Consider the following 27562-nt stretch of genomic DNA (forward strand, 5'->3'; position numbering starts at 1 on the left):
CCCCCCCCCCACACACACACACACACACACACACACACACACACACACACACACACACACACACACACACACACACACACACACACACACACACACACACACACACACACACACACACACACACACACACACACACACACACACACACACACACACACACACACACACACACACACACACACACACACACACACACACACACACACACACACACACACACACACACACACAACTTAAGCTGTGAAGAACAATAACGCAGTAAGGTCTCAGTTTCAGCTTGGGGACCTGACAAACCTTTTCCATGATGACTCACTGGCTCTTTCTGTATGTGTCTCGGTGTGTTTGTGTTGTCCAAGAGAAAAAGCAAGAGTGTGTACATGTAGTCCATAGAAGACAAGAGTTGAGAAAAACAAAAGTTGAGAAAGAGAGTAGGATTTCAAGGCGAACACAAACACACACACGACTCTGAAGTGTACTCTTGTCTGTTTAGACATGTGTCTGCTGCCGGGTTTATTCTCCTTTATGACAATGAACATACTTTAAAGCCTGAACTCTGGCAACCCTGCTGCTACCTGCAATTTCCAACTTTTTCTCAACCGTTCCCTTTCTCTGTCCTTGGCAACTTCATCCTTTTTTTATTCTCCCAGCACACCAGGGGAGCAAGGGAACAAGAGACGGAAAAAAGGGGAGGAAGCTAGGGGACAAGTTGTTTTTCTGTCCCACAGACGGGTGGTTGGGCAAAAGGGAAAAGAGAGACAGAGTGTGTTGGGGCACCTTCGACCTCCGAGGGCTCCTCTCTGGGGCAGGAGGGAGGAAAGGAGGCGATGTAGGGAAGGGGGAAGAGTAGGTTGGCTCGATAATATTCCCCTTTGAGTCACCCTCCCACCTCCCTCTGCCTTCCCTCCCGTGGGTCTGTCCAAACTCAACACACATTTTCCAGAGAAAGTAAAAGAGAGACAGAAAAAAAAGTAGAGAAAAGAAAAAGGAGGGCTGGAAGTTTGTGAATTTAACAAAAGTATGGGACACTATTTTTCTCCCTTCTCTGTTTTAGTCTCCCACTCTGTCCTTGTGGACACCATCTCCCTGGGAGTAAAGGAAACAAGGTCTGCTTGAATTAGGGATAGGCAGCAATTCTCACTCCTTTTCTCACACTCCCACAAACTCTAAGGGGAGCACGGATAAAGAGTAGGAAAAAAAAGGTATGAGACAGAAGAAGAGAGACAGAGATAGGGACAGACAATGAGATAGAAGGAAACAGAGAGGCAGAAAGAGACAGAGAAAGAAAGGAGAAGAGATGGATGGAGAGGGAATTGATGGTAGGATTCAAATTGAAAGAGTGGCTGAGTAAGGGAATATGGGACAGCGTGTTTTTGTATGGTAGGAAGAGTGTGAGATAGGTGTGTGTGTGCATGTGTGTGTCATGGGACTCTAGCTTCCTGCAGGAACTGACACACACAGCAGTTCTAGCGAGCCACCCAGGACCTCAGTCAGCACCCCCACACACACACACACACACACACACACACACACACACACACACACACACACACACACACACACACACACACACACACACACACACACACACACACACACACACACACACACACACACACACACACACACACACACACACACACACACACACACACACACACACACACACACACACACACACACACACACACACACACACACACACACACACACACACACACACACACCACCCCTGGAGGAGTGTTAGTACAGGTCTGAGGAGGAAGGGGGGTGAGGATGGGAGGATTTAGGACGTCATAGACACCCCTAGGGTCATACTTTCCCCTCCTTCTATCCCCGTAGAGCTGAACGAGAGACAGGGCAGCAGAGGTAGAGAGAGAGAGATAACTGCATATTTACCACATTCAGCAGTATCTTGTGTCCCTGTAGGGATCCAGTCAGAGGAAGTGTTTAACTGTTCTCTGATAGGCTGCAAACCAGAGCAGAAAAAGTGGCTACAGCTGGCAAACAACTACGCTAGGCAAAGTGTTTTTGCCATGGTTTGTAAAACGTGATCATAACTGTGTGAAGGACAACGGTGAGAACAACGTAAATAGCCTCGTTATGCTTTGTGATTTGATACCAGTAGAACAGGGGTGCCCAACCTTTTTTGAACCGAGAGCTACTTTTAAAGTTGCCAGTCTGCCGAGATCTACCAGTCCAAATAGAGAGGCGTAGCCATTACTGACAACCTACTACCAAGTAAATACACTTCTACTTGTATAAAACTGACCTTTGTTCGATTAATACTTCATAAAATAATGCAGATCCTTTATCTTACCTCTTTCTAATCCACACACATACAAGTATTTATCTGAAGTTACACAACAGTGTTGTTGTTACAGAGTTGGAGTTTATTCACACGTCGTCGTCACATACTACAGTGGGTAATGTTTTCAAGAAACATCAAACAGTGCTGCCACATATGACACAGGGAAAAAATAAAAGACACTTAACCCTTTCTTTACCATTATATAAAAATAGTGTTGTAACAAAAGTATAATTAGGCTTACTAGACAACTCAGATCTGAAGCTACACAGGAATCTGCTGCCAAAGCGCAATAAAAAAGTGTCCTTTCAGGTCCCTCCGCTTTTGGGAACGTAGGGCAGAATTAGGAGGGAATTCCGTCTCGTAGCATTTGTGCACGGTTTTGAAATGCCGCTCCTAAATGACCCTTCTTCGATAAAGCCACGCTCGCATTGCAGATGAGACAGATGAACTTTGAATTGGAATAGATACAAAAATAATCATCCTCCCACTCGGGGGGGAAATTATATATGTTTTTCTTCTGCCATAATTGTGGTCTTGTGTGTGTGCGGACTGTCACTCCTGATGACACGGACAACGTCAGCGAACTAGTGCCCGCTGCCCATCAGCCACGCCCGTGTCGTTTCTTTTCGTTGAGTCTTTTCGGCCATGCCGACACCTTTTTGGTCAACAACCTACTGATTCTACATGTCAAATCGGTAGGCAATCGGCCAAAGGCTGTAGGTCAAATAAATCACTCTGATTGGCTGTTCAGCTAGCGAATCAGTGCATGAGAAGCAAAACGGAAGTGAGGGACCCAAACAAACGATTAAGAAGGCAAATCTGAGATTTCATTTAACTCCAGCTCTCGACACAGGTTCGGGAAAGCCCCATGAGCTTCTCGCTGTAGAGTGAAAATGGAACGCACACGCTATTTGTTGTTTGTTTATATCACGCAGTCTGTTCTTCTTCTCTCGGTTATCACGCAATCTGTCTTCCGGTTGTTGCCTCTTTTGAATGACGAATACACACTACCGCCGCCTGCTGGTAAGGAGAGTTACTGCATACGCAGTTTGTACGTGCTACTTGGCCGTCGGCTGAAGTCTTTGCGGTGTGTTTCAGTGCGACATATGGCCAAGACGCAGGAGACACGAGGCGACACAACAGTAGGGTCTGTCTGTGACAGTTCTTTGGTGTCAGCTTGGTGTTTCCCTGCCTTTAGAAGTCACTCGATGTAGATGCACTTGTGAGGAGGCGGGTGCTTATGCCAACATTTGAATATCTCACAAGGGACTCAAAACCAAAACCATTTTTACTGTTTGCTTATAAAGACCAAACGATTATTTTAAGAAAGTAATCTGTAGGTTAATCAATACTTATCAGTTCCAAGTAAATTAGAGCTGAACCAGGAAGGATTAAATCATCTTAAAATAGATCCTCTGTAAGCTTTTTATCTGCTGAATTTCGACTATATCAAAAAGGCACAAATCACTTCAAAGTTAGACTGCCATAAAATTCTAAAGTTCTGAGTGGTCAGGTTACACTTTTCTTTGTGTTGTTGTAAAAGATGTATGCTTTAATGAACACATATTGCGTAAACCATGATGGTCACTCAAAGCTTACTCTCATATGTCCTCGGTAGCCAGTTTGGACTTGTTATTTTCAGTAAAAATACAATAAATAAAACTCATCCAATTAATCCATATATCTGCCATCAATCTTGAGACACATGCATGAACTTCAGAGCACAGCTGGTTCAGTTGCTCCTTTCCAAAAAAGGTTGAGTTAGAATTGATTTCAAATTTCCATCACATGGTGGAAACAAGAGCGAATAGAAGTGGGGAGGGAGAGAGTGGATAGAGAAATACAGCAGTTGGTTTGGAGAAACAGCAAAACTCAAGAAAAGAACAAAAAGAAAAGCCCTACCATCTTTCTGACTTCCTCCCAGGATATCACTAGACCACAGAGAGTAGTGGAAAAGCACACAAATCTCTCTCTTGTCCCCCCCCTCCACCCATCTTTCCCTCTACATATCCCCTTTGTCGTGTCTCTTTCCATTCAGTCCGACTCCTGAGACCAATGAGTGCTCTGTCTCTTTTCACATCTCCCTCTCATTTCTTCCTTTTCTCTTCAAATCTGCTCTTTACTCACTTATATGGTTTTTCCTTTCTCCTAATACTTTTACCAATCCCTCCACCCTTACTGCTCTATTTTCACTTCATTTTTTATCCTTGATATCCCTCTGAGCATCCCATTATAAACCATGTGGAATTCATATTACAAATGGTGTGCGTCTCTGTGTGAGAGAACCATATAGACTTAAGCCTCTTGTGTGTATCTGGAAGCTTTCTAGAACTTGATGATGTGCGTGTGTGTGCGTGCGTGCGTGTACAAACCTGTTTGGACAGTTGATTCATCCCAGGTCCCTCCACACTCTGAGGACTCCCCTTCTTCTACCGCTGAGGGGAAAGTAAAGGAAAGACACATTAAAATGTATGCTTGGCATGTAAAACTTAAATGTCAGACTGTACTGTAGTGTGTAGTGCAAGAGCCATGAAAGAAAGCATAACATGACAAGCATGGTAAGGTGACCCACACTTTGACACTTGATAAGTCTGAAGGGTTAAACTGGACGACATGTTTGTTTAAAATAACTCCAATTCGTTTTCCACTAATGGTTTCCAGAAAGAAAAAAAGTGTTACTTGGTTTTCTGGATGTTCCTCCCCAATTTTGGATTGAACATCTTTAGAAACTATGATCCCACCATAAGCAGTTTTATTGGATGGTTATTTAGTCTTCATGTGTCTACTTTTGCAAGTGCGTACCATCCCTAAAAATAGACCCAGGAAGCTACAAAGATGCAGGTATTGACGATGACAATGTGCTAAGATCTCTTTGACACAGAGCTGATCAGAGCTGGAATGTGACACTGACTTCCTGGGTACAACAGGAAGGAGGGAAGTACAGATGGCACACAAACAGGAAATGGCTGGAGCCTCCACACAATGGGGTTTCCTGCACCCCCCTTCCCACGGCCCAATTCCTTACTTCTCACTTATTCACCTCTGTCTCTGATCTCTCAAACCCTGGTTTTCCTCCTGTACTCCCCAGTGACCCCCCTCCCAGCTCTGCAACTCTTAATATACCTCTCCTCAGATTCCTTACTCCATTTCCTCATCAGCTCCCACTTGACCCACCCTATCCTCACAGTTTAGCTAAGCCAAAGGCTCAAATGAAAACAAGAAGTTATAAATTAGTGAAGTGTTCCTTTGACAAGAAAAACAAAAGGTTGAGATGTTCCTACTCAGTTCAACCCCATGGCTTCAAATTAACAGTTGAATACATTGAGTATTTGCAGGCCAAATATAAGGCCGAATATTTGGTTGCTAAAAATATTGATGTTCAAGTTCCGTAGGTAGAAATGTAGACCATTAGAACATTTAAAAATCATTAGTGAACCAACAAGACAAGTTCAGTTGGACGACAGATATTGAAACTTCCTGCCAATATGTATTTGCAAATGCAGGTCTCTTTAAAAGGTTGAACTGTACAACAAAAGACTACAGTTGGACCCTTTCCTTTGAGTGATCCATCGCGGGCCATATTGTGAAAGGAACAAGCATTGACACTTTTACATGCAACTGTTGAATAGAAAGTAACAACGTAGTGGAGTGACTTCATCTTTACTGGCCAGAGTTAACACCAGACTGGGTTTTCCATTATACACAGCCATACAGTATTCACACACCTAAACACACATGGCTGATCATGATGTTATTACAACCTAGTTAACAAAGCATTTTCTCCCTAAATATAATGAAGCCCAACCTGCTGAAAATATGTAACAAACATGCAGAAATACTTCTTTGTGAAATTCAAATGAAGCATTTCACGATGTAGGTGAACATGTTCCAATAATGCGCGGTGAAATTTCTGTAGGCTGCTAGTCACTTCGCCTAGTCAAAATGAATTTAATATTGTAGACATTCATTATGATTCCATTTATTAAAACTCAGATACCATCAAAACAAATATAGTTCTAATACATAACAAATTGTATACATTTTTAAAACCGTCTTTTTGTTTACTGCGGAGAAGTCCTACAAAAAGAGATAATTAATTTTAAATGTCTACCTTCCCCCTGTGGTGTATTTGCTTTTTATTACAGGGACAAATTAGGCGTATTACCACAATTATGACATAACATGTTACAATATTGATGGACCCACTGTAACCAAGAGCTGGGATGAATATAACAAATACAATCATTACAGAGCATGTCTTCCACAAAAAAATGTAAGAAAATCTTAAAATGTACTACAAAGTCAGCTGATTTGTAATTCTAGACCACAAAAACATACAACAAACAAGTTTTGCTTCCCATAACTTGGAGGCAATAGTAAAGAAGATAAAACACACACCCACACACGCACAGGTGCCCCAAGACATTGCAGTCCTACAGTACCACACTAATAGCCAGAAATTAGATTCTGAGTCACTGTCAATTTTTATCCTTTTCAGATTTTGGTGAAGTGAAAAAGCTTCTGTGGGTCAAGAAACGCAGATCGATAAGCCCATCCCAAAACAATAGTCTTTTACTTTCACCATGTTGCATTGACCCAAAATTGAGAAGGCCTGACTTCCCCTTCTCAAAATGAAAGAAACAAACCCGGTTCAGCACTTGGATCAGGTCTGAAATCTCCCTTTGAGAGTCTGGGACCGTGGCTGGTTCTGAGGGGCCAGATGTAGACCATAGTGTGCTTTTAATGGACCCCAGGATAAACACACACACAGCACACGGACATATGCACTGGAGACCGACCCACCCAGGATTTTGACTTGAAGGCTGTGCGTCCTTCAGAACCCAGCGCCGATTGAGACCTCCCACCATGACTAACATGTCTGCCAAACACAGCAGACAGAAACACATGAGAGAAGGTATGGGAAGACAGAACCAGAAGATAAACACAGTACTTCCTTGAAGTTGTTAAAAAGGGGCTTTCCTTCAAAAACAACTTATATTACCCAGCTTGAGAGAGGTGCAAGAATTAATCCTAAAACATAGATTTGAGGTAGCACTTAAGGGTTCCAATGTCTGAATCAACGTTTATTCGAACATGTTTAAATAAGTTGCCTGAAGTAAATGTTCTGGTTAGAGATGTTCACATATTTTTCTACAACTTAAAATGCCTTAGTAAATACTCCACCAGAGAATGACAGAAGCTTCTGTGTCTCAACAACGGGGGTTGCTAAGTGCTAACAAGTTAATGTTAGTAATGGTTACGCGTTGCCATGCAATGGGCCATGTGCTTAGCCTTACTGTACGTTAGCTTTACACATCTGATGCATTATTGCCTCAAAAATCATAGAAGTTGTGTCAATATGTGGAGTTTTAACTATCACATAAGTACCATAAATGTGTTTGCCAAAGATCTTATTCCCTGCAATATTCTAAAATCAAATGAAAAAATCCCATTGTTTGCTTTCGAGGGAGCCTTTGCGATGCTAACTTCCGGGTCAGCCTCCAGAAATACGTCATTAATGCACTATATTAAGACATACGGTGTATAATGTATTTTATAAGCATCCATTAATGCCACAGCACCTGTTTCAGAGCACTAGCATCTGTTCTTCCTCCCTAACGATATTATGGAGCCCCACTGACTTAAAGGAAGGAGGAAGAATCTTCTGGAACCTCCATCAAACGAGGGCACTATCACTTTCACTTATGGACAGAGATCTGAATCAAAGGTTTCATTTTCTGACAAGCAGTGTTCCCTAGTGACTCCACACTGGCTTGAAACGGCTTCCCCAGTCTTTTTGCGACAGGGATTCTCCGTATTTTCTCTCCGACAAATAAAAAGGCGAGAGTTTGGGATGTTATAGAAAGACCTAGATGTACTGGTGGTATCTCTGCCTCTTATAAAAGCCCATTTTCCTGATGAGACAGCAGGGAATACATTGTGTTTCATTAGCCAAGTAACATAGCTTTATTTAGATTCCCTTATCCTCCCTCTGTCCCCCCTCAGAGACACACACACCGTTACTGTGAACCCTACACACACCAGGGGGTGTATGTGTGTGGCTGTGTGGGAATGGTTCAACATGCTTGCACATACTGGATCAGAAAAATGGGGGGAGAGTTCAATTAAATGTGTTGTAAAAAAGTGTGTGTGGATTACGTTTAGAGAGAGACCTGAAGTATGTGCGTCTGTTAGGAACAATACCGCATTCAGGTATCAATTAGGATGCACCGTTTTTGAAAGCAATTACTAATTATGATCATATTGACTGATATTGAAATTGTGGCATGATTTGTAATATTAGAGGGAACTAAACATTATTCACTTTATTTTTGAAAAATATATCAAAACGTTAAAAAGACTGAATTCATTGTACCAAACTAATATTTTTCTGTCTGCAGACTATACAATACATATTTGTATGTATTGTATAGGGCCTTTACCAAATATTGTGCTTGCTTTGATAGCACGATTTCGATAATTAAATTAGTTGTGCAGTCCTAGTATCAATGTCTTTCCACAAGTGTGTGTTGCTCAATCTCTTTTTTACCTACAGTAAAAGTCCCTTTCTTTCACACTCCGGCCTGTAGTTTCTAACATGCAAACTGGCACAACTTCATTTAACTTCCCAGCATTAACATAACATACATGCGCTAATGACAGTTTTATAATTTTTATATTTTATTGTATCAAGCTGCTCAAACAAAGCTTTCAAGGTATCAGCAGCTTACAGAGTGTGGCCGGTGCGTGAACAATTAATTACTTATAATTGGCCACACCTGTGATTGGTCCAAACGCAGGTGTTTTCACTAATTTTTCTGATTAGACCACTGGCTCTGTACTGTGTGGATATACAATCTTAGCTCATTTGACAACAAAGTCAATTCCCTCTAAGTTTTGTTGCACATTATTGGCATGGATACAAACTGAATTACTTGTTTTAGTATGTCTGATGACATTAGAACACAAAGCTAAGGCAAAATACAATAAACTGTGTCAACCAAACCTGCAGACAAAACGACATTTCAATAAATAATCAGATGCAGAAACACATAATAAACACACAAACAAAACGTTATGCCAAATTGCAAAGCAACACTCCTGTCTGCATTGCAATGTTCTGCCACGGTTTAGTAGACAGGAATGCAATTATACCAGGGTATCCTCATTCACAAAACACACACCACACATTTAACATGCATACGCAAAGTAGGTCCCAGTATGAGAATCTGCAATGCATAATATCCCAGTATCAGTGCAAGCTTCAACGAAAACAATAACAGCAATTGGAAATTATATATTTGATATTAGAGCTAAAAAAAGTCATCTTCCACAACCACTTGTAGAATATGTGAGTTCCTACTCTTTCAGGTGAAGGAACACCTGTAGCCATTCAGCCAAGGAATAAGATGAGAATTATATCTGTATAATAGGGATATCGGCCGATACTCATTCTCTGTTGATCAATATCGGCCGATACTTACTGTCTGCCAATCGATCGGTGCTCTCTAAAAATGCCGATCGCGAGAGCCGATCGCATGACGTAAAATTATCACGAAAAATACGTGTGACTTTTCTCTGTGTGCGGCAAAACAAGCTCGCCAAAATGGCTTCACCAGTCTAGCAGTATTTTAAGGTGTCCGAAAATGACAATAAAATGGCGGTATGCAACGTGTGTGAAGCAGGAATCCTGCAACTCCACCCGCTGTGACGGAACAGTGAGCGGAGAAACACACACAATTACGGCCCCTACACACGGCGGCGTGGGGGGGCTGAAACTCGACCAACAACCAATCGCAATCCGCGCCTCTTTCTCAGATATTTTGAAATATCTCCAAGCGGCAGACATGTTGGCTGTAGCCGCAAGCATGGTCGCGCGCCGTGCTTGTCGCCGCGTTTTGATTACGTCATCACAACAACACGTTAGGTTACCAAACTTATAGGTGCATTTGTTGTTGTTGAAGGCCTGGCTGTTACAGTCTTTATTTACACTACTTTGTTGTAGGCCTACTGGCCTAGATGTTTATGTAGTTTTAAAGCACCGTGGCTTTGCTCTGAATGCACCTTGTTGTAGTTATCCTACAGAGAAAAGAAAATGCACTTGACTTGGAATTAATGTACTGTATGCATTCAAAAGTGCTGAACAAATGTTTTATGGAGCCATAATAGTGATTATTATTTAAGTTAAGTTAAGTAAAGTTTAGCCATAATCATGTCTTTTTCCATAATCAGGTAGCTGAACAACATTGGTAAAAAATGTATACATTATATATATATATATATATATATATATATATATATATATATATATATATATATATATATATATATATATATATATATATTTCTATTAATCATTTTCGGCCTTTCGGCATTCGGTTTTCGGCCAACTGTTTCCTATTTTCGGTATCAGTTTCGGCCAAGAATTTCCCATTCGGTGCACCCCTAGTTGTTATTCATTTGTTTTAAAGCTCAATAAATAACAAAGAAGACCTCTGACCGGCACTTTTCAAATTTTGTCTGGAAGATTTCAACTTTAACGGACATGTTGACCGGCGAAAACATACTGAAACTCTGCCCGCACGGTCCCCTCGTCCCTTGGAAGCGGCGGAGAGGTGGGTGTTTTTCATCTGCTGGTGGACTAGCGGAGAGAATTACAGCAGGGGCAAACGCTTGCCTCAGGGAGGGAGAAAAAAGCCAGAGTGTCCACAGCGGAGAATAAACAGAAGGGCAACCATGGCAACAATGCACGGAAGTCTTCTTCGCTGCTTTTGTGGCTGGAGTACAGCGCCACTTACAGGCCTGGCATATGTACTCCAGCGCTTTCGAGCGATCTCGTGCGAACGGACACGTTTCTGGTGCCTGTTGCGTGTGAACGGAATACTTTTTTGATAATGATTCCATTTGCGTTATCGTCCTTGTGTGGCTGGGGCCTTATTTAAAAAATGCAAAGCAAATATGTATACAGTGGTTTAAGACTGGAGGCAATTAATTACATGTTTGGGCAGTAGTCTACCGCTTTTGACATATTTCTATCGCCTGCCGATTTAGCTGGCTTTCCCTACCGAATTTCAATGTTCCCAAATTATAAAAAATAAAAATGCCCCTTGACACTGGACACGACACTGGACTCGACACTGGACACTGGACTCGACTTTTAGCGGAAACCGTTTGCAGCATATCTGTGATCCCATCATACAAACAGTCCTCTGTGTTTCTGAAAGTGAAAAAACGTGCAGAGGAAGGGCAGCGTTACCCCCGGTGCTCATGGGTAATCGCTCCAAAATGAGTTTAAGGGGACAGAGACGAAGCATTTGAGTCCTGCAGAGTTTCCCCGTTAATATTAGTGTCTCAAAAACACATGTTGGCGACTGAAAGACATCCAGTGTTTGGTCTTTTTGTTCATTTTACAGACCAAACATGAACTTAATGTCTTCGTTTAGCAAAATACAACAATCAGAAAGCCTGTAGACTATTTATATCACACTTTATTAGTAAAAACATGCAGGAAATTACTTTTCATGGCAGTAATTTCTGATTTATGGGGCGACACAAAGAGATATCCTTCTGTGAAAACCTTTGATTCTAATATATCAACAACATGAAACGAGAATATGAACCTGGCTTTATCCAGTGTTCAAACAAGAGTTCTGGCTTTCCTACATTCTTACACATCCTTCATCTACACTGTCTCAAATGAAAGAGGACCAGAAACACTATAAACATATTATAAAATGAGGAGACTTTGGGATATTTATCTCCAATTCTTTTACTTTTCTGACATTTTACAGACCAAACATGTCGTTGATGTGACTGTTTACCAAACTACCACTTTTTGTGAAAAATGCATACAATTATGCAATATATTTTAAATACATGGTTTATACATGTAATTATTGGGGTTCCATTTCTTCTGATGACCTCATTTGGGCGTGCACATTTGCCGCGCAAACCGACCTCTTTGGATTTGGAAAGGTTGGCATGTATGTGTTAACTGCACTGATTTTGGCAGACAGAATCTCAAAAGTGAGCTACGGCTGTTTGGCATGCTCCAATTTCTAGAGTTTATCGGAGAGGAGAAGTAACAGGAGAGCATCATGATGGCACCATATACAAATATGTACGCGGTTGTTATTAATTATACACATGCACTCACACACAAGCAGTACATCTCACTCTGCTGTCTCCTTTCTCCATCTCTTTTTTTACAACATCTGTTTTTGCCTTCCTCGCTCCCTCCTTTACCTATTCTGTCTTCCCTTGTTCATTGCCCATATCCTGTCATCTTTCCTCCCTAGTGTCTCTCCCTCCATTTATGTGTTTCCCCACTGACCACTGCTCCCTCCCTCGCTTTCTTCTCCATTCTTCTCCATCACCCATTTTAAATAATTTTCTTCCCTTCTTTTTTCTATCACCTGCCCACTTCCTCTGCATTCCCCCACTCCTCCAGGTTTGCTCCCCTCCTATCTTTGTCTCTCCTTCTCTTCTGTCCCATGGAAGCACTTACAGCCTTTGTCTTTTTTCCTCCTAAACAACACATGTACGCACGCTATCAGGGCCATTTATTCCCAAGGCTCTGATATTCCCAGATCTCTTTGACGAACGGGTCACTGTGGCCAATCACGCATTGGCCAGGCGGCCCATAGAGGCGGGATGTGGGTCACTGTAGCCAATGATACACTGGTTCTGTTCCCGGAGGGGCCGACTGATTGACAATTGGTGCTGGACAGAAGTCAAGAGGGTAATTGTCATCCAACTCTCCCTCTCTCTTTCCCTCTTTATGTCTGTCTCTCAGCCTAGACACTTTTTCCCTTTCTCCCTCTTCCCTTTCTGTCTCTCCCCCTCTTACTTCCCCACTCGAACCCACTTCCTAGCCCCCGTTTCCCCTCCCCAACATGATTTCTCCCTATACTTCCAGAGGGACTCTCTCATTGGCTGCCCTTCCTGTCCCTCAGGAACGACTTTGTGACGCTACTGGCCGAGGGCTGATGCCAATCTCCATCCCCAGCCTGCCCCCCGGGAGCCCCCCTAACTTCAATGGCCTGTGACACACACACACACACACACACACACACACACACACACACACACACACACACACACACACACACACACACACACACACACACACACACACACACACACACACACACACACACACACACACACACACACACACACACACACACACACACACACACACACACACACACACACACACACACACACACACACACACACACACACACACACACACACACACACACACACACTTCTAGCCAGGGGACAGGGACAGAAGCTGATTAACCAAATACTTTTATCAGCAGTAAAACCGCTCTCTCTGCCTGCCTGCATTCTGAACAAAACAGCCTTAAAATACATAAACACACACACGCCGAGCACTGAGCCACTGGCCAGAAACACCAGGCCAGTCTGGGGTTTGGGACACTGCGAGTTTGTGTGTGTGTGTGTGTGTGTGTGTGTGTGTGTGTGTGTGTGTGTGTGTGTGTGTGTGTGTGTGTGTGTGTGTGTGTGTGTGTGTGTGTGTGTGTGTGTGTGTGTGTGTGTGTGTGTGTGTGTAAAGGGACGGAGGTAGCAGAGGGCTTAGATGGATGGCAGAGAGAAAGAACAACAACCAAACAAAGCCTGGCGGACAAGCTTCATCGCCCTCTCTATCTTCCTCTCTTCCACCATCTCTCTTTTCTACTCTTCCTCACTCATCCTTTTCTCTTTAGATCCAAACATGTTTCTACAATCTAATTGTGTTTTTTTCTAACTTTCCCCTCCCAAATATCCTCATCTCTGCACCCATGTCGCTCCTCACATCTTCTCTCTTGTCTCTTATGAGGTCAGTGTGTTGTTATACCATGCTATGCTGTCCATCAGAGTTGCTATCAAACATCCCAAAACGCATCTTTTAAAAAAAAAAACGACAACTCAATTGGCCATGCGTCCAGCATTTCCCTTCAACCTGTGCAGAGGATCCTCAAAGTGCACATGCATGGCCAATTCTGTTTATAAAAACAGGAAACCAACACACGCTTACTCATTTTCAAGCAATAGTTGCTTATTAACACACAACACATTTACAGAGAGAGATGAACACTCGTGTTTACATCCACACAAGCTGTGTCGATTTGATGTTCAGGGCCAAGCAACACAGCTTGAGATTAAAGAGCCTCTCTGATCTGACGTTTGTTTTTCTGTCTGTCAGAGAGTGTGGCGGGAAGAGGAATCAATAGCAGGAGAGACGTAGAGAGGGGAGAGAAAAGTGAGGAGAAAAGGGGGAACAAATTGGAACATGTAAAGAGTGGATCAAAGAAGGAAACAGAAATCAGAAGAGAGGGAACGGCGGGAGAGAGGTGAGCATGAAAGTGGAGAGGTGAAGGAGGGCAGCGAGGAGAGAGGGATGAGGTGTAGGACACAGAGAGAAAGAGAGGGCAGGAGGAGGAGAGGGAGAGCATTCCTCTGGAGAACTTCGACTCTGGGGAAGGTTCCAGAAATAACTGAACTAGAAGTTCCCCCACACACACGTCAAACAAAGGCACCAAGTTCACAAATGAACTCAAATGTTTTCAAGAACATCTCAGAGAAATGATGAGGTATAATGCACGCACGCACGCACACACACACACACACACACACACACACACACACACACACACACACACACACACACACACACACACACACACACACACACACACACACACACACACACACACACACACACACACACACACACACACACACACACACACACACACACACACACACACACACACACACACACACACACACACACACACACACACACACACACACACACACACACACACACACACACACACACACACACACACACACACACACAGAGGACTGGTGGGTGGGGGATGAGGGGTGGGAGGGGAACATAATTGCCTTCTCTTGTAGTACAGGCTGGGGAGTGCTTTTTGACTGAAGACACCAATTTCACGCTAAGGCATTATTTAGCTTGATACAAACTTGATTAGGCTTTACAGGAGAGAGGAAGAGAGAGAGACGGTGACACGGAGAGGAAAAAGGGAAATAAACAGCTTTGTGTCACGCCGCATCGCTGGCGGATAGATTAACTTGCTCGTCACGCTCCTTCTGGGAGCAACAAGAAAAATATACAAACGGTGCGTGTGCGCTCCGAGCGTGGCTGGATGTTTGTTTGTTTGTTTGAGTAGATGTATAATCAGGCATCTTATTTCAAACGCAAAACGTAGCCATCATTTATCAAAATTGATTTTTTCCCTGTTTAACATTTATATTATGTTAAGACGTTCATGTATGAATTATTAAAGCACACCTTTACATAAATCATGCAAACAATATATTTTATTTGATGGAATAGAAAGATATCTGCAGTCTGCACTGAACAAGTCCACTTCATTGAAAAAGTTATCCAATTAACAAAGGTCTAACCCAAACGCTTGAAAGTACAAAAGACACTCATCATACACAAAAACTAAATGATCAATATACTCAAAGAAACCCTAAATCTTAAGGGTTTGCTAAGAGATAATCATCCTATATGAACAAGGTTCATTCTAAAATAGAGGTTTAGAGAGCATGCATGCTGGCTTAAGTGCTATTACAGATAGTCAATTATTTAAATACTTTCACCAATGTCGTTATTAGCTTTTAAGGGTCGAAAAAAGAGGAGAGGAAAGGAGAGAGGAGGATATGCTGGTCCCTCGACTGCTTATCAACTCTGAGTCTAAGGCAGACAGAACTTCTGCATTTTTCACACACACACACACACACACACACACACACACACACACACACACACACACACACACACACACACACACACACACACACACACACACACACACACACACACACACACACACACACACACACACACACACACACACACACACACACACACACACACACACACACACACACACACACACACACACACACACACACACACACACACACACACACACACACACCTTTTATTAGGGAGCGGGCGAGACACCGCCTCCTCCTGCTCTGCTGCTGTTTCAGAACAAAACAAGTAAAGTCACTCTGGTTTTCTCTAAGCTTATCCGAGAGTCATTTGCTCTCCTCACTTTAGCAAGCATATGCTAAAACTGCCTAATCTTGACAGTAGGCCGAGGAAAGGCAACATTTAGTAAAGCATTACCAATTGGTGAGTAATACCTAAAATGGTTAAGTTGCAATTACAATAAAATATTTATGTAAGATTCAATAAATTGCAAGGATTTTTGATGTCACTAAATACAAGGACAACATGTACCGCTAATAAACATTTTCTTTCCCTTTCTGTTGTAATTCAGCCTGGAGATCCTCTCTCTTGCTGCTGCTCTCTTGCTCTCACACTTCTCTTGCTCCATTCTTGTCTCATAGCGGGGCGCCCTTGCCTTTTGACTGGGAGGTGAATGGAAAGGAGTTAGAAAAACCAACTGAAGACTCGAGCACTAAAAAGAAGCATTGGTAAGTCTATAGTGGAGCGCGCTACAAAGACCCGGCAGAGTGTCCAATAAAAAGGGAACACAAGACAAGCAGCTTGTTCTGTTCAAGGGTCCACACTCTGAGGACAATGCACATTAGTCTGGCTCCAGTGTGTGTGTGTGTGTGTGTGTGTGTGTGTGTGTGTGTGTGTGTGTGTGTGTGTGTGTGTGTGTGTGTGTGTGTGTGTGTGTGTGTGTGTGTGTGTGTGTGTGTGTGTGTGTGTGTGTGTGTGTGTGTGTGTGTGTGTGTGTGTGTGTGTGTGTGTGTGTTTATAAATAGGTTGCCGATTATGCTCTTAAATAGAACTTTATATAACAACTATGATGGCTGTGCATTAAATCTGCAGTTCATACAAGACTATTTATCCCTCAGGGGGGAAATTCAATGTTTCACTTTGGTGTTATTTACAACAAATCACACACATACGCCCGAAATACACACATGCACAAACAGGATACACATATGCATGCTGAACCATATGGGAGGATGCGTACAAATTATGGATCAACTGCGGATAACACCACTAAAAATAAATGATTATTTCCCTGCTCTTAAGACCAAGGACGAGGCTCACTTTGACAAATAAAATGGAGGAATAGATTGGATACTTGTATCAAAATAAAAAGGAATAAAAGACACAATCATGAATGAGTCCGGAAATCTGACTAGTGACTTACGGCCTGGCCAGAAGCTCAAAGTGATGAGGTTATGCGGGGGTCAAACAAGGAGGCATAATGCCCCATAAGTCCTCATAGCCTACACACACATTTCCCAAAGTCACCCTTTCATCAACAGCAGCATGTGTGTGTATGAGTGCCAGAGAGTGGGAGGGAGGGTAGCCAGATAAATATATTATGCATCAGCCAGGTGTGCAGAGGGGCCCTGCTAATTGCCCCCACCACTAATGTTTAATGTACAGAATAGGACGGAAAAGGAAGGGGGGCGGAATTATTAGAGACGGGAGGGGGGAGGAAGGAGTGGAGGGGAGAAATGCATGAGGCTGTGGAAGGGAAGGATGGAAGAGAGACTGAATGAGGTAAGGAAAAACTGCAATTATGTCTCAAATAATTTGCCATTATTCCACCGGTTTCACCTCATTTATCATTTGGATGCCTGTTGAACACATCCACATATCGTTTCAGTCAAATCCTGCGCATCCAAAAAGATAAACTAATGTATTTTGTATAAATATTAATGAAATAATAAATGAATGTTTTTTCATAAGCACCATCTTAAAGGTTGTGTCAAGATGTGCTTACAAGTTTTTGGGAAATGATCATTCAGCATTAGAGAAGCATGAAAAAAAGGATAATGATGATAATAAATCTAAGTATGAACAATTTCCATATTAATTGATAACATAGTTAGATATCTAATGGTGGGCTGATCTGGAAGTTAGCATCGCAAGGGCTCGCATGACAAAAAGCAATGGGATTTTTCCAATGGATTTGGAAATATTGGAGAATGTTAACACCACTTTTATGATTTTTGAAGCGTAAATGCCAGAAGTGAAAATCTAATGGCTATTGATAAACAACATTGTGGTCACATGGCTGTGCATCACCACCGCTACGCTAAAGACAAGCTCGTGTTCGGTGTGATGTTTTTCAGTAGTATCATTTAGTCACTTTTTAGCAATCATCATTTTCAAGACTCATAGAAGCCAAGGACATTCCCAAATGGGTTGTTTACTGACATCTTTTTTTGTCATAGAACAAAATGTGCAAGTCATTTTGTGTTAAGCACAGACCTTATTTTAGGCATCTAACCTTAAACGTATTTTTTTAAATTGTCAACTCTAAACTCATGGAACCAGAATTGGTTCAGGACTCAATTCCCGCACCACTCAGGCTTCATCAAGGACAAAAGACGGCACAGGACATAAGATCTAACCAAACAGTCCAAACTAGATATACAAATACACTGCAGGCATAACGTCTGTGTCTAACAAAGAAACAAGCATAATCTCTCAGTAAGAGATGCTTACACACATACTCAGCCTTGTAGGAAACTTAGAAGGGCCGGGGTCCCCTGAGACTATCCAGTGGTGGGGGGATTTAGGCTAAGGAATCTAAGTCTGGATTGACTAAGAGTGTGTGTGTGTGTGTGTGTGTGTGTGTGTGTGTGTGTGTGTGTGTGTGTGTGTGTGTGTGTGTGTGTGTGTGTGTGTGTGTGTATATAGTCACACAAGCATCATCTTTCTCCTCTTAAAAGCCGAGGACATGCACCGAGCCAAGCTACACTGTGCTCGTGTGTGTGTTTGTGTGTCTCCAGTGGGGTGGGTGTGTGTTAAGGTCCAGTGAGTTCGCAGCTGATAAACGAGACTAGCTAAGCCGCTACAATGGCACGGTCCTGGCCCATGACGCCCCTGTTCTGACACACACATGTACATGCACAACCCCGCCAGGCTGGCCGCTGATAAGGAGTCGTCGCTGGCATACGCACACCTCACTGAGGGACTTCACCCTTTCTGGACACACAGATGAGTTCAAGCCTACCAGATGATATGACCTTCTTCCATCCATTATTTCAGACAAAACCTCATTTTCACTGCTCAACACTGATGAAGGAAACGTATCAAGTCACGTCCATTAACCATTTGAACCGTTATCCCAAATTACACAAGGGGTTTTCTCCAGCCACAGAAATAGTATACATTCAATTGGCCTTTCCCAAACAGGACATTTTTACTTCACTACAGTAAGAAAAGTTCACGTGAAACTTAAATGAGGACTCAATTCTGCGAGCAAACATTAAGTATACCAGGACAATGAAACAAAATGAGCCAAACTGAATTTGTAGCCAATATTATTTAGACCTCACCTGTGCTTGTTGTATTGCATCTCAGAATGTCTTCAATCAAATGGACCTACTCAGTTATTTTCTACACTGAGTGTTCAATTGTGTAGTAACTTGTTTTTAATTGAGTGAAGATCAACATGAACCCAATTACATTCAATGCATGGTACTGCTGGGCTTCACCGATCACCAAATACATTAGCTTGTTTTGTCCCATTTGAGAAAAAAGAAACCACAAAAAACTCAAACCCACCCCCTGTCGAGAAGTCAATGGAATTTCAAACAAAGCTCTCGGAAAGCCATTTAATGGTTCAGCGGGCTTTAATGCAAAGCCAATACAAGCTTTTATACAGGAGTAACTCAATGTGGCTGTACGCACACTGATTGCATTATTGTTAACACGGTTTGTAACTGCACAAATAAAAACGAGATAAGCGGTCACATTTTTGTTGGTGCAAATAAAAGCAAAAAGGCGTTTGCGGTGCCTCTGATGCACCTACAAAACAACATATTGTTGTCCTCAAGTAATCCAAGCCACATGTGTAGGGTCTTTGAGTTTTATAAGAGCCAGTCGCCCTATGAAAGTCTCTGTGCTCCGCCAAAGGGTGACATTAAATTACTCTAATGGTAAAGCCAGATGGGGGAAGAGAAGCAGAGAGAAGGAGAAAAATAGACAGGAGAGTGAGAAACAGAAAGATTAACTGTACAGTCCTCATGCTGCTGTTTGATATTGGAATGATGATACATGCTTGAACAGCGATTATATGAAGAAAAAGATATGAAGTCATTGTCCTGTTGCAGAGGTCATTTTATTTTGCCTTCTTAAACTAGTTGTATCCTAATTAGGTTAGGCAACCACCAAACTGGCTTGGAATTTCATGACACTTCCCACCACAATTAATTTTTACCCACATTTTGCGGGTTGGCGGTTGTTAATTTTAAAGTCTTGCACAGTTAATTGACAATAACTAACTCCAGGCAATGAATAATTACAATCCCAGAGTCTCTTAATACATTTAAAACCACATACTTACATGAACTATAATGGAGCCCTAACTACTGTTCAATAAGTAAGAGGGCATAGACTTGCAGCTGAAACAATTATTCAATCATTTGATTGGTCAATCCACAGAATCTGCAATAATTAGTCATTAAGTCATTTTCTGGTGCCAAAATGGAAACCCTTTATGGTTCAAGTGTCTCTAATCTGAGGATTTGCTGCGTTTTCTTGTCTTTAATAATAGCTAATTAACCATCTGTTGGTTTAAGACGTTAAATTGGACCCTGTATAAATATGTATACATATTTTAAAATGTTATTGATCTCCTGGAGAGCAAACATAGAATTGATTGTAAAATTAAATAAATGTCAGATCTATAAAAATAGCTGCAGCCCTGTGTAGAAAACATTTAATTTCCCAGAAGTAATGCTTCAAATCACTCTTTGTCAAACTTGTTCATGAAAAAAAGCAAGCCAAACTTACCACATTCATTAGTTTGAAATCGTGTGCTACACAACATGTTGCAAAAGTATAACAACTGAAATGTATTTGGCCATTTAAAAATACAATACAATGTGATAATAACTGCAAAAGGGGTTTGAGGTGAATGACTGAAAATTATGTGCCTTGTATTTTAACTTTTGTACAGGCACAATTTGGTCAGAGATCCAGCAATATTAAAGGTAAAGATTGAGCCAGTGATTGGTTGGTGAGGTCACTGGGTGACAGCAAAAAGTTCAAAAGAATTCATCGGAAAATCTGTTACCATTTTCAAACTATGAAAATGTGGAAGAAACAAAGAATTTAGGTAGGACAGAGAGAGGAAGAGAATGAGTGGAAATGATGCCATTAGCCCGGAAAAGCTTGACTTAACACAGACCGGACCAAACCTCCCCTCTGCTCCCACTCATTTGACTCCACTCACTCTAAACAAACCAAATACACACTAGAAAGTAAAGTGCTCCCTCCATTCCCTCCCCTCTCCAATCTTGCCTGCTCTCCTCCATCTCCCTGTCATATGCGCTCAACTCCCGTTTAATGTCCTGCAAATGAAGCGGATTTATTAATGTGTAATTAAGTAATAATCATCACTACATAATGCATGAGAGACTCAAGGGGCTGAGAGCTCGGAGAGAGAGAGCAAGAGATAGGATAGTGAGGCCGCCTGAGCAGACAGAGAAGGAGAGTTCTGCCGCCTCGCCTCGCTAAAGACACACATTAAAAAAAGGGATTAATCCATTGAAATAATATTTTGATAAGAGAGAAGCCGTGCTCTCATTTATTTTCTCCCACTCACCCCTCCTTTTCCTCTAACCCCATCAGCTAGTTTCATGGCCCTTCGTCGTGCCATTAGTCCGTGTTCAATTAACAGACTGCAATTAGTCAACTCCCCCCACTGTTAACAAGGCCTAATCACTGTATAGGCTAGGCTGGTCAGGAAAATCCATCAGAGGAATTTAGCTGCAGTGGTGAAACATGGAGGAGCATTCAGGAAACATACTGCCGCTTGTTATGGGTAGATTCAAAGAATCCAGCTTTTTCATAATATGTTTTTTATTTGAAATGTCTTGATTAAGGTTGCATGTATATGAAATCTACAATCTAATTGGTAGCTCCACAGCATGGATTACACCATGGATGTATTAAGAGAACTGGATACAGTGTTTGAGGCGGGAACCGTTCCTATGAAAGTTGCTTGAGAATAATAATACCCGGATCTGGGCCTAAAACATTGCCTTTTCCTTAAGCCCCGCCTCCAATCTGGTCGGTCACGACCGGTCTCGGCACTATCAAATGAATAGAGAGGTAAAATAACTGGACAACTGGATTTGGCTTTCAGCGCATTTTATAACTCTTAGATCCTAATGATATATTTAAGGACTTTCTAAGAGTTTGTTAAATAAAAAAATACATATGCTGATTTACATACGTCTCCTTCCATTGGAAGTAAATGTGAAGACGTTTTTTGGGGCCTAACGACACAGCGTCTGGTCACTGCAACAATGTGAACGACCGTTCACTTACTGGGGGGGTCTGCTTTACACAGCGTACATTAAAAGTAAATACCTAAATGTTCTCAACTCAAAACAATTACAGAACTTAAATATTGAATCTGATTTAATATCATTAGTTGTTTTGTTACCCTAATGAATCAATGCCTTAAATCTCAAACTCTGCAAATGCAAAAAACTTAAAAACATGTGTTGCTATTGTCGGCAATACATTTGAAAGGGTCAAAGTTACAATGAAAGATCAACATTCAGCTATGAATTTCATTTCCGGATAAAAACAACCCTTTTCAGAGCAGGGCCACTCAGTCCGCAGTACATGGCGGAGGTGGGGATTTGCGCTTCTTTGTTTTTGTTTTGGCATGCCTGGCTGGCCAGTAAGTCCGTAAGCCAGCCAGCCAGTCAGAGTTGGGTGAGCAGGTGAAAGACAGAAGAACATGAAAACACAGATAATTCCCCCAGCGATCCTCACCTCCTCCTGGCCCCCATCGCCGCCCCCCCATGCCCACTCACCTGCTGTGTGCCACTGTGCTGCCCCCAAACATCTCTCCTCTCTCTCCACTTTACCCTTCAACCCCCTCTTTCCTCCTCCATCTCTATCTATCTCGCCTCCATCCCTCTCTTCTCCATCTTCCCCCCAATGCCAGGTCTTGCCAAGCTGTCAGTGGAGCAAGGTGCGGAGGGGAGATAGCAATACGCGTGTACACACTCAGATGCATCAGTACACATACACAAAACACATGGTGCTTATGCAAGCTAGGCGACAAGGGCTGTGTTACCTTTACTGCACACACACTCACTCAAACACACTGAGTGGTGGTCGTCCGCCTCAGCTTTGCTTCGCTCTGCTTCGCTTGGCTGCCTGACTAAAGCTAAGCTCTCGTTATCCAGGCTGCTGAGACCAAGCTGCCTGAGTGACACACACACAGACACACACAAGGCGTGCTTGTCCATGATGCAAACCCAAATACAAGAATCTAGATGTTGCAAGTATAAACACGCACATAAAAACACACACTGACAGTGCGATGGCAGAGCAGCAGAGGACAGATTCACTGGTCCACAGCAGCTGATGTGTTCACTGACATCGAGCATCGACCACGTTACAGAAGAGGGCAATAACACCAAATGTAACCACATCTTAGGCCTACTGATAAAGTGTGACTTAAACTATATACAATACCACTGTTGAATCATTGTTCAAATTACTGAATTGATTGATTAGGACTGTCATTTATGAAATAGTCACCAGTTATATCTTTATTAAAGTGCCTATTCTTCCTAATTTCTACAGATTAAACTGGATGGTCATTTTTATATTTTATTTTATGACATCATTGGCCTTTAATTACTTCAGCAATGCATTTATTTTTCCTTTGCCCAGACACAAACAGAAATGAGAAATACAGACAGAGTAAATTACCAATAAACAACGGGATAGAAATCTGTATAGTCCTATTGGTTAAATAAGTGATCAATAGACATGCCAGCAGCACTCAACTCAAAATAGTTGTCAAATGTCATTATAAGGCCGTTTGTGTGCATCCATCAACATTTGTATTTATTTTTCAATTTTAATGCTAGTTGTGGTGATGGTAACAGATGTTGTCAGATAGTCAGATTCTAACCCAAAAACACACAGAACATTTATGCGTCAATCTTTTCTCCATAATACTTGCGGCTCTAATTTGGAGTACTAACTTCTAGTGCACAGCAAATGTCCACATACAGTGTGTATCTAAAGCATCAATAATTGTTAATCACTACATATGGTCAAATGTGTGTTATAAGATATATCAACAACAATGAACGAGCTTTACAGTACATTCCTGAGGAGGCTGTGGAATCTATAAACTACCGCATCACTCTCAATCACAACCCCTTTCTGTGGGTTGAAGTAAAAACACTGATTGGTTTTCTTGAACAAGTAGCCCAAAGTAATAGATATTACAAACATAAACGTATCTAAAAAAGAACACAATCGCACACACTTCCAAAACAGGCTTAACTTCAGAACCTGAAACCCTACAATGGAGCTGTTAGTCAAACTTAACACCCAGTCTGAACCACTTTCAAAAAATCAGTTTGCTTCCCAGATATAGTCACAGAAAGGGAAAGCCTATATGGCGGAGGAAAAGGGGGAGGGGGGGCAACCACATGGTCAGCCCGTCCCGTTGCCCATCTGGGTCCCATAAAGGAGACATGAAGGCCAAGGCCACCACATGCCCTCATGCAAGATGCCCACTCACCCATGCACTGCAATGAATACTATTAAATGGTAATGGGGGAATTTGAGGCTTCCTTATGAAAAAAAAGTAATAGAATCGCTTTTTAGAATGTGGATGTTATACAATAAAGTTGCCTTTCAGTGAACTTTACGAAAAACAATGTTTGAAATCCAGTTAGTCTACATTGTGTGCCCAACCGTGGAGGACATTTTTTAAGTGTGAAGGGAGGCCTGAAAAGCTGACAAATTGAAAATATTCACAGCAATATTGTAAAAATAAAGAAGTTAACGTCAAGCAATGCAACGCAATTCCATTAAAGTGTGGATCATATTAAATCAATGTTTGATTTCTATGTTTGTGTGAAATAAACTGAGACATCGGATATGGGGGCTAAGTGATTTGATTTGGGGTCAACCAGCCAAACACCACAACAAAGCAGCAGTGGACTGTTAAAAGCAAGTGCAACATATCCCAACATGGGAATAATCCAGATTACATGGACTCCTTAACAAAGTGAATTACAGGTTGACCGAAAAGCACAACCCACGCTGTCAGGAACGAGACACCAGTGTATCATATTTCATGTTCTGACAGAATGGCAGCTAATTGAAAACAATTAACCCAGTGGACTGACAGACAGAGAAAACAATCCGGAGATGTTTCAAACTTATATAAAATGTGATGCTACATTTCGAAACTGTTACCAGGCTACAGTCAACTATACGCTCCCTTACATGTTAAACATTTTACCAATGTCGTTACCAATAACAAACAATTACTGAACATGCTAAATGTGAGCTAACACACACATTCTAAATGTAAGACATTAACCTCTGTGTGAAACCACAGAAAGACTGCTTGCAGTCCTTGGGGATAATTAAATTAAATTAGCTAACTAACACCAGAGTTGGGCATGAAATCTTGGTCATAGCTTTGGTCTCCTTATCTTACTCTTGAGTGAAGTAGGCTATCCTTTCACATTAGGAACAAAAACACAGTTTCTTACCTTTAACGGAGCGCGGCTTGGCCTGTTTTCGTCTAGACATCTCTGGTCTTCCTTTTTAAATTTTATTTTTCTAATTGTTTTGTTCCGCTCCGTGTTTTCTGCTAACCATGCAGGCGGACACGGTCCTCCACCTCTACCACTTCGCTGCTGCTTCTTCTTCTTCGCCTGTTGCAATGCGGCAGCTTCAGTCTCTGATTGAGAAACGGCCGTAAATCCAGCGACAACAAACCGCACACACCGGGAGCACAGCGGATTGCAGGCGACTCGGCTCCTCTGCTGCGTATTCTTCCTGAGTGGTCGCGAGGGCTCACGCAACCTGTAGCGTAAACGCGAACAACTTCCCGTCAGTAGTCCCTTCTTCTTCGTAACAACGTGCCCGGACGCCGACAATCTCAGTTTCTCTGCTTTCCTGCGCACACAATTAGCTTTCTCCGGTGAAGCCCACTCCGACTTCTCGAGCACCTACTACCTGTGCGCGAGCAGCCAGCCACAGGCGAGGCGAACACCTGAGCAAGTCCCGCGGTATAAGGGTAAAGTGACAGCGGCACCGTCAGAGAGCGTGGTGGCGGTGCCACAGCGGTACGTGACGGTCCAGGTGAAGCGAGGCGCCCGAGTAGGTTCTGGGAAATTATCTCAAAAATGAAACGTGCCTTCTGTCTTCGTGCTCCTCGCGGCTTCGTCGTAGCTTTTTATTTAGTTATCGAAACTATTTAGCCTGTTTTGATTTGGGTTTTCCTCCAGGAAAGCCGTACCGACTCGAACTGACCAGCGTCCTGTGTTCCGTCCCGTTATTCTACACTAGGTAGTGGTGGTCTTGTGGCATGGACATAGCGCTCTTCCCCATCATCTCCACCCCGAGGGGAATACTGCTTTTACAACCCACGCTTTCTTTTTGTTAATATTTCCCAATGCCCTATCGGCGATATTAATAGCAGCCTAATATTTCTCCCAGTCTAACCCTTTGCTAGCCTCTGTCTCCCTGCTTTTTCTTTGTCCTGACTCTGGCTACCAGTCTCCCTCCTCCTCCTCTGCCTGCCTCTGCTGGCGGGGCTGCGGCGCAGACACACATAATAAAGCCAAGGCAGGCACTGCTTGGCTGGAAATGTAGCCGCGTCCCAGCAGGGGGATGTGAGAGAAGGGTCCCGGCGGGGGAGCGCTCTGATCCCGCAGGGAGCAGCTCGGCACAGCCCGGGTTGGCTGAAGCAGGAGAGAGGCAGGCTGGGCTGACGGAGAGAGAGGGGAAGTTTGGGGAGAGTTAGGCAACAGTGCCCAGCCGTGGCCGATAGCAGCAACTACAACAGGGACTATGAGAATACAGAGGGAGGAGACAGAGGGAAAATATGAACTTGGAGTAGGATGAGGAAGAGGCCCTAAAGTTAAGACAAAGACAAATAATTAATTTTGACAAACATGATAAGAGTAGCCCAAGCAATTGAATTATTATTCACCGAGTACTGAGGTATGCCTATAGGATTTAAACAGTGCTCAGTAGTGGAGGATGCTATCAGCTAGCAACCAGTGTCAGTAAACGTGTAACCTTTTAAAAGATACAGCAATAACAATGTTTATTTGCATGTTAAACAATTATGTAGGAATATTATACCATGGCCCTCTCTGGCTCATGGCTTTACTAGTTAGGTCAACAACAGGCCGTGACAGAAAGTATTTTTTGTTTATAAATCACTCAAAAACAGAATT

The 27562-nt window shown here is 42.5% G+C and overlaps 1 long non-coding RNA gene across 1 annotated transcript; it reads right to left on the reverse strand.

Annotated features, from left to right (window-relative positions):
- On the reverse strand, positions 1 to 27102 carry LOC307039703. The gene is made up of 3 exons (XR_013808319.1): positions 25865 to 27102; positions 4681 to 4743; positions 1 to 1966 (listed from the first exon to the last, which is right to left on the reverse strand). It is a non-coding gene; the product is annotated as an uncharacterized lncRNA (long non-coding RNA).
- Between the last annotated feature and the right edge of the window lie 460 nt (positions 27103 to 27562).

The sequence above is a fragment of the Notothenia rossii genome (assembly GCF_949606895.1).
Source record: "Notothenia rossii genome assembly, chromosome: 5".
In the NCBI taxonomy this organism is placed as follows: Eukaryota; Metazoa; Chordata; class Actinopteri; order Perciformes; family Nototheniidae; genus Notothenia; species Notothenia rossii.